The sequence below is a fragment of the Gorilla gorilla genome, chromosome 18 (genome assembly GCF_029281585.2).
Source record: "Gorilla gorilla gorilla isolate KB3781 chromosome 18, NHGRI_mGorGor1-v2.1_pri, whole genome shotgun sequence".
NCBI classification, from domain to species: Eukaryota; Metazoa; Chordata; class Mammalia; order Primates; family Hominidae; genus Gorilla; species Gorilla gorilla.
In genome coordinates, this window is record NC_073242.2 from 79127311 (window position 1) to 79135371 (window position 8061).

General features: G+C 47.7%; 1 pseudogene; it reads right to left on the reverse strand.

Moving 5' to 3' along the window:
• Positions 1-285: 285 nt before the first annotated feature.
• On the reverse strand, positions 286-1362 carry LOC101124937 (actin, cytoplasmic 2-like; annotated as a pseudogene).
• Between the last annotated feature and the right edge of the window lie 6699 nt (positions 1363-8061).

Below are 8061 nucleotides of genomic sequence, written 5' to 3' on the forward strand. Positions count from 1 at the left end.
GCCACAAAGTGACCAAGCCACATGTACTAAGGGTTGAGATCCAAGATATGTACAGAATACTTAACAAATACCAAGGGAACAGTTAACTTGCATATGAGGTCAAAATCAGCAACAAGTTCTACAATCCAGTGCTGATAACAGATACAAGCTTCAAGGACGAATTTCTTTTCGAAGGCTTATTCCAGTTTCATGAGGCTAGCATGGGGTGTATGCATTTGCCAGGGGCAAATTTATTCTTCTGAATTAATCCACGCCGCAAATGCTAGACATCTGCTCTCAGTCCATTTAGAAGCATTTGCGGTGGATGATGGAGGGGCCTGACTCCTCGTACTCCTGCTTGCTAATCCACATCCGCTGGAAGGTAGACAGGGAGGCCAGGATGGAGCCACCAATCCACACCATGTACTTGTGCTCAGGGGACTCGATGATTGTGATCTTCATGGTGCTGGGCGCCAGAGTGGTGATCTCCTGCATCCTGCCCGTGATGTCCAGGTACACGGTGGTGCCGCAGGACAGCATCATCTTGGCCTACAGGTATTTGTGGATGTCCACGTCACACTTCACGATGGAACTGAAGGTGGTCTTGTGGATGCCGTGGGTTCCATGCCCAGGAAAGAAAGCTGGAAAGTTGCCTCTGGACACCAGACCCACTCGCTGCAGATGGTGATGACCTGGCCGTCAGGTGGCTCATAGCTCTTCTCCAGGAACGAGAACACGGCGGTGGCCAGCTCCTGCTTGATGTCCGGGGTAACGTAGCACAGCTTCTCCTTGATGTCACGCACGATCTCCCACTCGGCCGTGGGGGTGAAGCTGTAGCCACACTTGGTGAGGATCTTCATGAGGTAGTTGGTTAGGGGAGATGGGCACCGTGTGGGCGACCCCATCTCCAGAGTCTGTGACAATGCCACTGGTGTGCCCAGAGCACTAGAGGGACAGCACGGCGTGGATGGCCACACACATGGCCAGGGTGTTGAAGGTCTTAGACATGATCCAAGTTATCTTCTCTCTGCTGGTCTTGGGGTTCAGGGGTGCCTCAGTCAGCAGCACTGGGTGCTCCTCTGGGCCACACGCAGTTCGTTGTAGAAGGTGTGGTGCCAGATCTTCTCCATGTCATCCCGGTTGGTGACCATGCCCTGCTCGATGGGATATTTCAGGGTCAGGATGCCGTACTTGCTCTGGGCCTCGTCGCCCACATAGGAGTCCTTCTGGCCCATCCATGCCCACCATCATTAGCTGGTGCCCAGGGCACCCAACAGTGGAGGGGAACATGGTTCAGGGGGCATCGTCCCTAGCAAAGCCAGCTTTGCACCTGCCAGAGCCATTGTCAATGATGAGCACGATGATCTCTTCTTCCATCGCCATCGTGGAGAATTGGGTGGCTGAGCAGCAGGAGGATGTGGTGTGTGGGCTAGTGGCAGCGAGTGAGTAATAATTTCTTCTACAAGACCTTTGTTAAAGGCAGCATAGAGCTGCAAGGCTAGGTAGACTGTAAACACCATGACATCATGGACTGGAGCTTGGTTCTCTCATTATCCCTAGCACCTGCTGCAGGGACTGATATCTGGCAAGCACTCAATTATAAATATCTGCTAAGTGAATGAATGAATGGTGTGAAATTCAGTGGGTAGCAGGTCCCTTTGCAGTGACTTCCTTGGGTTGGCTGTCAGCAGTTATGCAATTGTCACACCTATCTCAGCAAGTTCTGAGGACCAAGTGGGGGATGACCAGCAACAGTGCCTATCCCAGGTTCTGACACCTGCTCAGGAGGCACTCAACCGGCGATTTTCCTTCCTTTCTTGAAATCATCAAAATGGTTCCCAGGCCTCTAAAAGTTCAAAAACCCTTACCAAGTCTATGTAAATAAAGAAAACTTCCCTTGTTCAGACAGCTTGTTAGTGGCAGAACTGGAACTAGAGACCCAGTGTCTAATCATCTTGCAGATGACTTTACCAGCAGTGACATTCCTTGTTGGTGAATACTGAGTCACTCTATGTAGGGCCAGCTGAGACAGAGGACAGTAACCATGAGGAGGGAGTGGACACGCCAGGGACATTAATTCAGCGAAGTGCCAGGCACTGCTAATTCAGAGGCTAGTGTGGGCAGCTCACATGTATACATTTTTTGTTTTTTGAAACAGGGTCTCACTCCATCACCCAGGCTGGAGTGCAGTGGTACAATCACAGCTCTCTGCAGCCTTAAACTCCTGGGCTCAAGTGATCCTCCCACTTCAGCCTCTGGAGTAGCTGGGACCACAGGCTTGTGCCACAATGCCTGGCTAATTTGTTGTATTTTTTGTAGAGACAGGATTTGCCACAATGTCCGGGCTGGTCTTGAACTCCTGGGCTCAAGTGATCCGCCCACCTTGGCTTCCCAAAGTGCTGGGAATACAGGCATGAGCCACCGTGCCTGGCCTCACACGTATACCTTTGATGACAACTCATGGACAATTACTTTTTTTTTTGTTTGGGACAGGGTCTCACTCTGTCACCCAGGCTGCAGTGCAGTGGTATGATCCTAGCTCGCTGTAGCCTCCAACTTCTGGGCTCAAGCGATCTTCCTGCCTCAGCCTGCTGAGTAGCTGGGACTACAGGTGTGCACCACCACACTTGGCTTCATGAACAATTCTGAGAGAGGTGCAGGGCACATAAAGTACGCGGCTGGCCCAAGGGTGCAGCATCTGCTGGGGCAGCAGGAAATGGAGGACAGTAGGCCAGGCCCCAGGGGTTGACCATCTTTTGGGTTTATATTTCTCATTCTTCCCACAATGAGTCCCTAAAGCTCACAGGAACTGTAAGTGGATCAGAGACTGTGTACTAGAATGGCGATGATTAACGCCAGTGTGAGTTATGGAAGCTTGCCCAGCTCTACGGTAGTCCAGGCCTAAGGAAAGCAAAGTCCCACAGAGTTTCTGGGAAGACTGAGGAGGCTCCCAGGGCTGGAGATGTGGTGTTGGAGGGACATGGCAGAGTGCTGCGGCCACATTGTGTACATTATGTAAAAGGCTGAACCTGACTGTATAAGACCATGGGACTGTCTAAATGTTCTAGAAAATACTGATCTGAGTGTGTTGTAGGAAGATTACATTATAAAAATTCAAAATGGGAGGAACAGGAGTCCGGCAGAGCAGCTCTTTTTTTTTTTTCTTTTTTCTTTTCCTTTCAGATAGGGTCTCACTTTATGGCCCAGGCTGGAGTGTAGTAGTGTAATCATAGCTCACTGCAGTCTCGAACTCCTGGGCTCAAGCGATCTTCCCACCTTAGTCTCCTAAGTAGCTGGGACTACAGGCAAACACCACTGTGCTTGGCTAATTTCTAAACTTTCTGTAGAGATATGGTCTCTTGATGTTGCCCAGGCTGGTTTCAAACTCCTGAAGTCAGGTGATCCTCCCACCTTGGCCTCCCAAAGTTCTGAGAATACAGGTGAGCCACTGCACCCAGCCTAACTCCTTTTTTTTTTAATTTGTCAGACCAATAATTGATGACAAGCTTATTTCCAACTTGTCTCAAGGGAAGAGGCTTCTAAGCAGTCTAATTCAAAAATTCCCTCTTGACAAAGATAATTTGCAGGAAAAAGGGATGGTTAGATAATCATTACTTCACTGCATTTTAAAAAATGACTAGTGAAGGAAGATTAGACTGGTTAAAAATCACTGGGCTCTTTCCAAGACTGACAATTGACTGAGGGCGGCTCCCAGAAGGGCTCTTAAGCTCATTAAATAAAGCTAATTATTCATTTTAGCAGCAATGGTAATTTATCACTGGAAAGAGTAACTAATGATAACAGACCACAAAGTTCTGCTCTAGCTATCGTATTTATACGTATTTATATTTTTTAAGAATTTAGTTTTATTTTTTGAGACAGGGTCTCACTCTGTCACCCAGGCTGGAGCGCAGTGGTGTGATCTTGGCTCACTGAAGCCTCCACCTCTCACGCTCAAGTGATTCTCCCACCTCAGCCTCCCAAGTAGCTGGGACTACAGGCACACACCACCGCACCCAGCTAATTTTTTAGTTTTTTGTAGAGATGGGGTCGCATTATGTTGCCCACGCTGGTCTTGAAATCCTGGGCTCAAGCGATCCAGCCGCCATGGCCTCCCAAAGTGCTGGGATTACAGGTTTGAGCCACTGAACCTGGCCGAAGACTTTATTTTTTAAAGCAGTTTCAGGTTCACGGCAAAAAGAGGAAAGTACAGAGATTTCCTACATACTCCCAGCCCCCACATATGCACAGCCTCCCCAATGATAACATCTTCCACCATGATGCATTTGTTACAACCATGAACCTACATTGACATGCCATTATCACCAAATCCGTAGTTTACATTAGGGTTTGCTCTAGGTGTTATACATTCTAGACGTTTGGAAAAATGTACAATGACATATATCCACCATTATATCAGCTAAAGTATTTTCACTGCCCTAAAAGTCCTCTGTGCTCATCTAGTTAAGGTTTTTTTTGTTTGTTTGTTTTTGAGACAGAGTCTCGTTCTGTCGTCCAGGTTGCAGTGCAGTGGCATGATCTCGGCTCACTGCAACCTTCACCTCCCAGGTTCAAGTGGTTCTCTTGCCTCAGCCTCCTGAGTAGCTGGGACTACAGGCATGTACCACCATGCTTGGCTAATTTTTGTATTTTTTGTAGAGACGGGGTTTCACCATGCTGGCCAGGCTGGTCTGGAACTCCTGACCTCAGGTGATCTGCCCGCCTCAGCCTCCCAAAGTGCTGGGATTACAGGCATGAGCCCCCGCACCCAGCCTGAGTTTTGAACCACTTTTTTCTTGCTCATCCTCACAGTGAGAGAAACAGGAGGAATCTGTTTCTATCTCATCTAAATTCTCGTCATCTTATTCCATCTAGATTTAATGCCCTATTCTTTCCTACGTGGTCACTCCATTCATTCAAGAAATTGCATGACTATCTTGTGCCAGGCTCTGGGCTAGTGTTGGGGATACCGTGATGTGTGAAAATGGGCACTGTCTTGTCTTTATAGGTGCTAGTGTTCAGCTGGGGAGAAAGGCAATTGTATAACTGTTCACAAAGAAATTGAAAATTATGACTGTAATTTTGATATGTGCTTTGAAGCAAAGAAACGAGGTACATGCTGTCTCAAGGGAGACCTGTCTCTCACTACGAAGTCCCTGTCTCTGCCTATGAAGACTGTGTTCACTAGTTCATAGGGTAGGGGCTGGGGTTTGTGCAAACCCCTGAGGCCCCATAGATGTTGGCTAAAAGAGCAAAATGAAGAGGTGAGGCTGGGGGCCGGGGTGAAACCCTGCAGCCCTGGTAAGATTTTGATCTTTATCCAAAGAGAAAGGGAAGCCACTGAAAAGTTTTTTGTTTTCTTTGGTTTTTTCTTTTGAGACGGAGTCTTGCTTTGTCACCCAGGCTGGAGACCAGTGGTGTGATCTGGGCTCACTGAAACCTCTGCCTCCTGGGTTCAAGTGATTCTCCTGCCTCAGCCTCCTGAGTAGCTGGGATTACAGGCCCGCGCCACCACACCCAGCTAATTTTTGTATTTTTAGTACATACATGGTTTCACCATGTTGGCCAGGCCGGTCTTGAACTCATGACCTCAGTGATCTACCCGCCTCGGCCTCCCAAAGTGCTGGGATTACAGGCGTGAGTCACCATGCCCGGCAGCCACTGAAAAGTTTTAAGCGAGGAAGTGAATACAATATAAGGAGAAAGGTGGAGGGATATTTTGAGATCACTCTAGCTGCTCAATGGATGGGGGACAGGCAGGGTGGAAATGGAGAGACCAGAGAGCCACGTGCTCAAGATACAAGACAGTAGCCTAGGCCAGGCGTGGTAGATAACGCCTGTAATCCCAGCACTTTGGGAAGCCGAGACTGGTGGATCACCTGAGGTTAGGAGTTCGAGACTAGCCTGACCAACATGGTGAAACCCCATCTCTACTAAAAATACAATTTAGCTGGGCGTGGTGGCATGCACCTGTAATCCCAGCTACTCAGGAAGCTGAGGCAGGAAAATCACTTGAACCCAAGAGGCAGAGGTTTCAGTGAGCCGAGATCATGCCATTGCACTCCAGCCTGAGCAACGAGAAAGAGACTCCATCTCAAAAAAAAAAACCAAAAAGACTGTTGCCTGGACTAGGTGAGTGGCTGGCAGATCGATGGCCTGATAAGATATACAGGAAGTAAAACCCACCAACATATATTTAGTGGCTCCAAGGTTGTTTTTTTTTTTTTTTTTTTTTTTTTTTGAGACGGAGTCTCGCTCCGTCACCCAAGCTGGAGTGCAGTGGCGTGATCTCGGTTCACTGCAACTTTGCCTCCCAGGTTCAAGAGATTCTCCTGGCTCAGCCTCCAAGGAGCTGGGACTACAGGCACATGCCACCATGCCTGGCTAATTTTTGTATTTTTAGTAGAGATGGGGTTTCGCTATGTTGGCCAGGCTGGTCTTGAACTCCAGACCTCAGGTGATCTGCTCACCTTGGCTTCCCAAAGTGGTGGGATTACAGGTGTGAGCCACAGTGCCCAGCCCAAGATTGATCTTTGATAGGCCCAAATGCAACATGAGCTACACTTCTGTTACTCTCTAAAATTTGCCATAGTAATTAATTTCCCTTACTGGACAGTCAACTCTTTGACAGTAGGATTACCATGGAATGGAACTTTTCTCCAGTAGAATGTTGACCTGAGCCTGGGCGTGGTGGCTCATACCTGTAATACTAGCACTTTGGGAGGCTGAGGCAGGCAGATCATTTGAGATCAAGAGTTCGAGACCAGCCTGACCAACGTGGTAAAACCCCGTCTCTCCTAAAAATAATAATTAAAAAAAATAGCTGGGCATGGTGGCACATGCCTGTAATCTCAGCTACTTAGGAGGCTAAGGCAGGAGGATTGCTTGAACTCCAAGGCAGAGGTTACGATAAGCTGAGATCGCACCATTGCACTCCAGCCTGGACAACAGAGTGAGACTCTGTTTCAAAAACAAAAAGAAAAAAAGAAAATTGACCCAAAGCTATGCATATATTGAGTACTCACTCGTTACATGTCTAATTATAAAGACCACCTAAGATTCTCCTGTACTTTTCCCTCTGCTTAGTATTTACCACAATTATAACCAAAGTTATTCATATAATTATATATTCAACAGATCTCTCCCTGGACTGTAAATTCCATAAGGACAGGGAGAGAGGACAGGAACCAAACTGTCTTGATTACTGTTTTATTCCAATGCCCAGCACTGTACCTAGTACTCAACAAATATCTGCAAAAGAATCTCTTTGTTAAATAAGTTTCCAAACATTTACATAGTGCTTAGTATCTGCCAGTCTCTGTTCTTAGCACCTTAAACATATGAACACATTTAGTCTTCATAACAACTCCATGAGGTATATACTATTGATGTCCCCACTTCACTGATGAGGAAACTAAGGCAGGGAGATTAGGTTCTTAAGCGATTCTGTTTTATCAAATATAGACACACATTCGTTCCAAAACATTAACTAGTCTCTGTCTATGACAGGAGCTATGGGAGGTGCTGGGGACACAAAATAAAATCGTGGTTAATGCTTTTTGAGTACCTGCTATATATCAGGCTTGGTGTTAGGCACTTTACAGAACTTACAATAACCTTGCAAGTTAGGTATTCTTAATCACATTTGATTATTTGTAGTCGGTGTTACTTATTGGTTGCTTGATTGATTGATTGAGACAGGGTCTCGCTCTGTCGCCCAGGATGGAGTGCAGTAGCAGGATCACGGCTCACCTCAGCCTCAAACTCCTGGGGTCAAGTGATCCTCCGGCTTCAACGTCCCAAGTAGCTGGGACTACACACACACGCCACTATGCCCAGATAATTTTTAATTTTTTTGGTGGGGAGGGCAGGGAGTGGAGTGTTTTCCTATGTTGCCCAAGATGGTCTCGAACTTCTGGCCTCAAGTGATCCTCTCGCCCGGGCCGCCGTTACTATTCTAGTCCAGCCTCCTACTTCCCCGGTAAACCCACAAGGCTCCGCCCCTTTGCCGAAGCTGGCCCCGCCTATGCCCTCTTCCACGCCTGCGCGCTCCGCGTGCCAGACCGGCCCCCCCACCCCCCA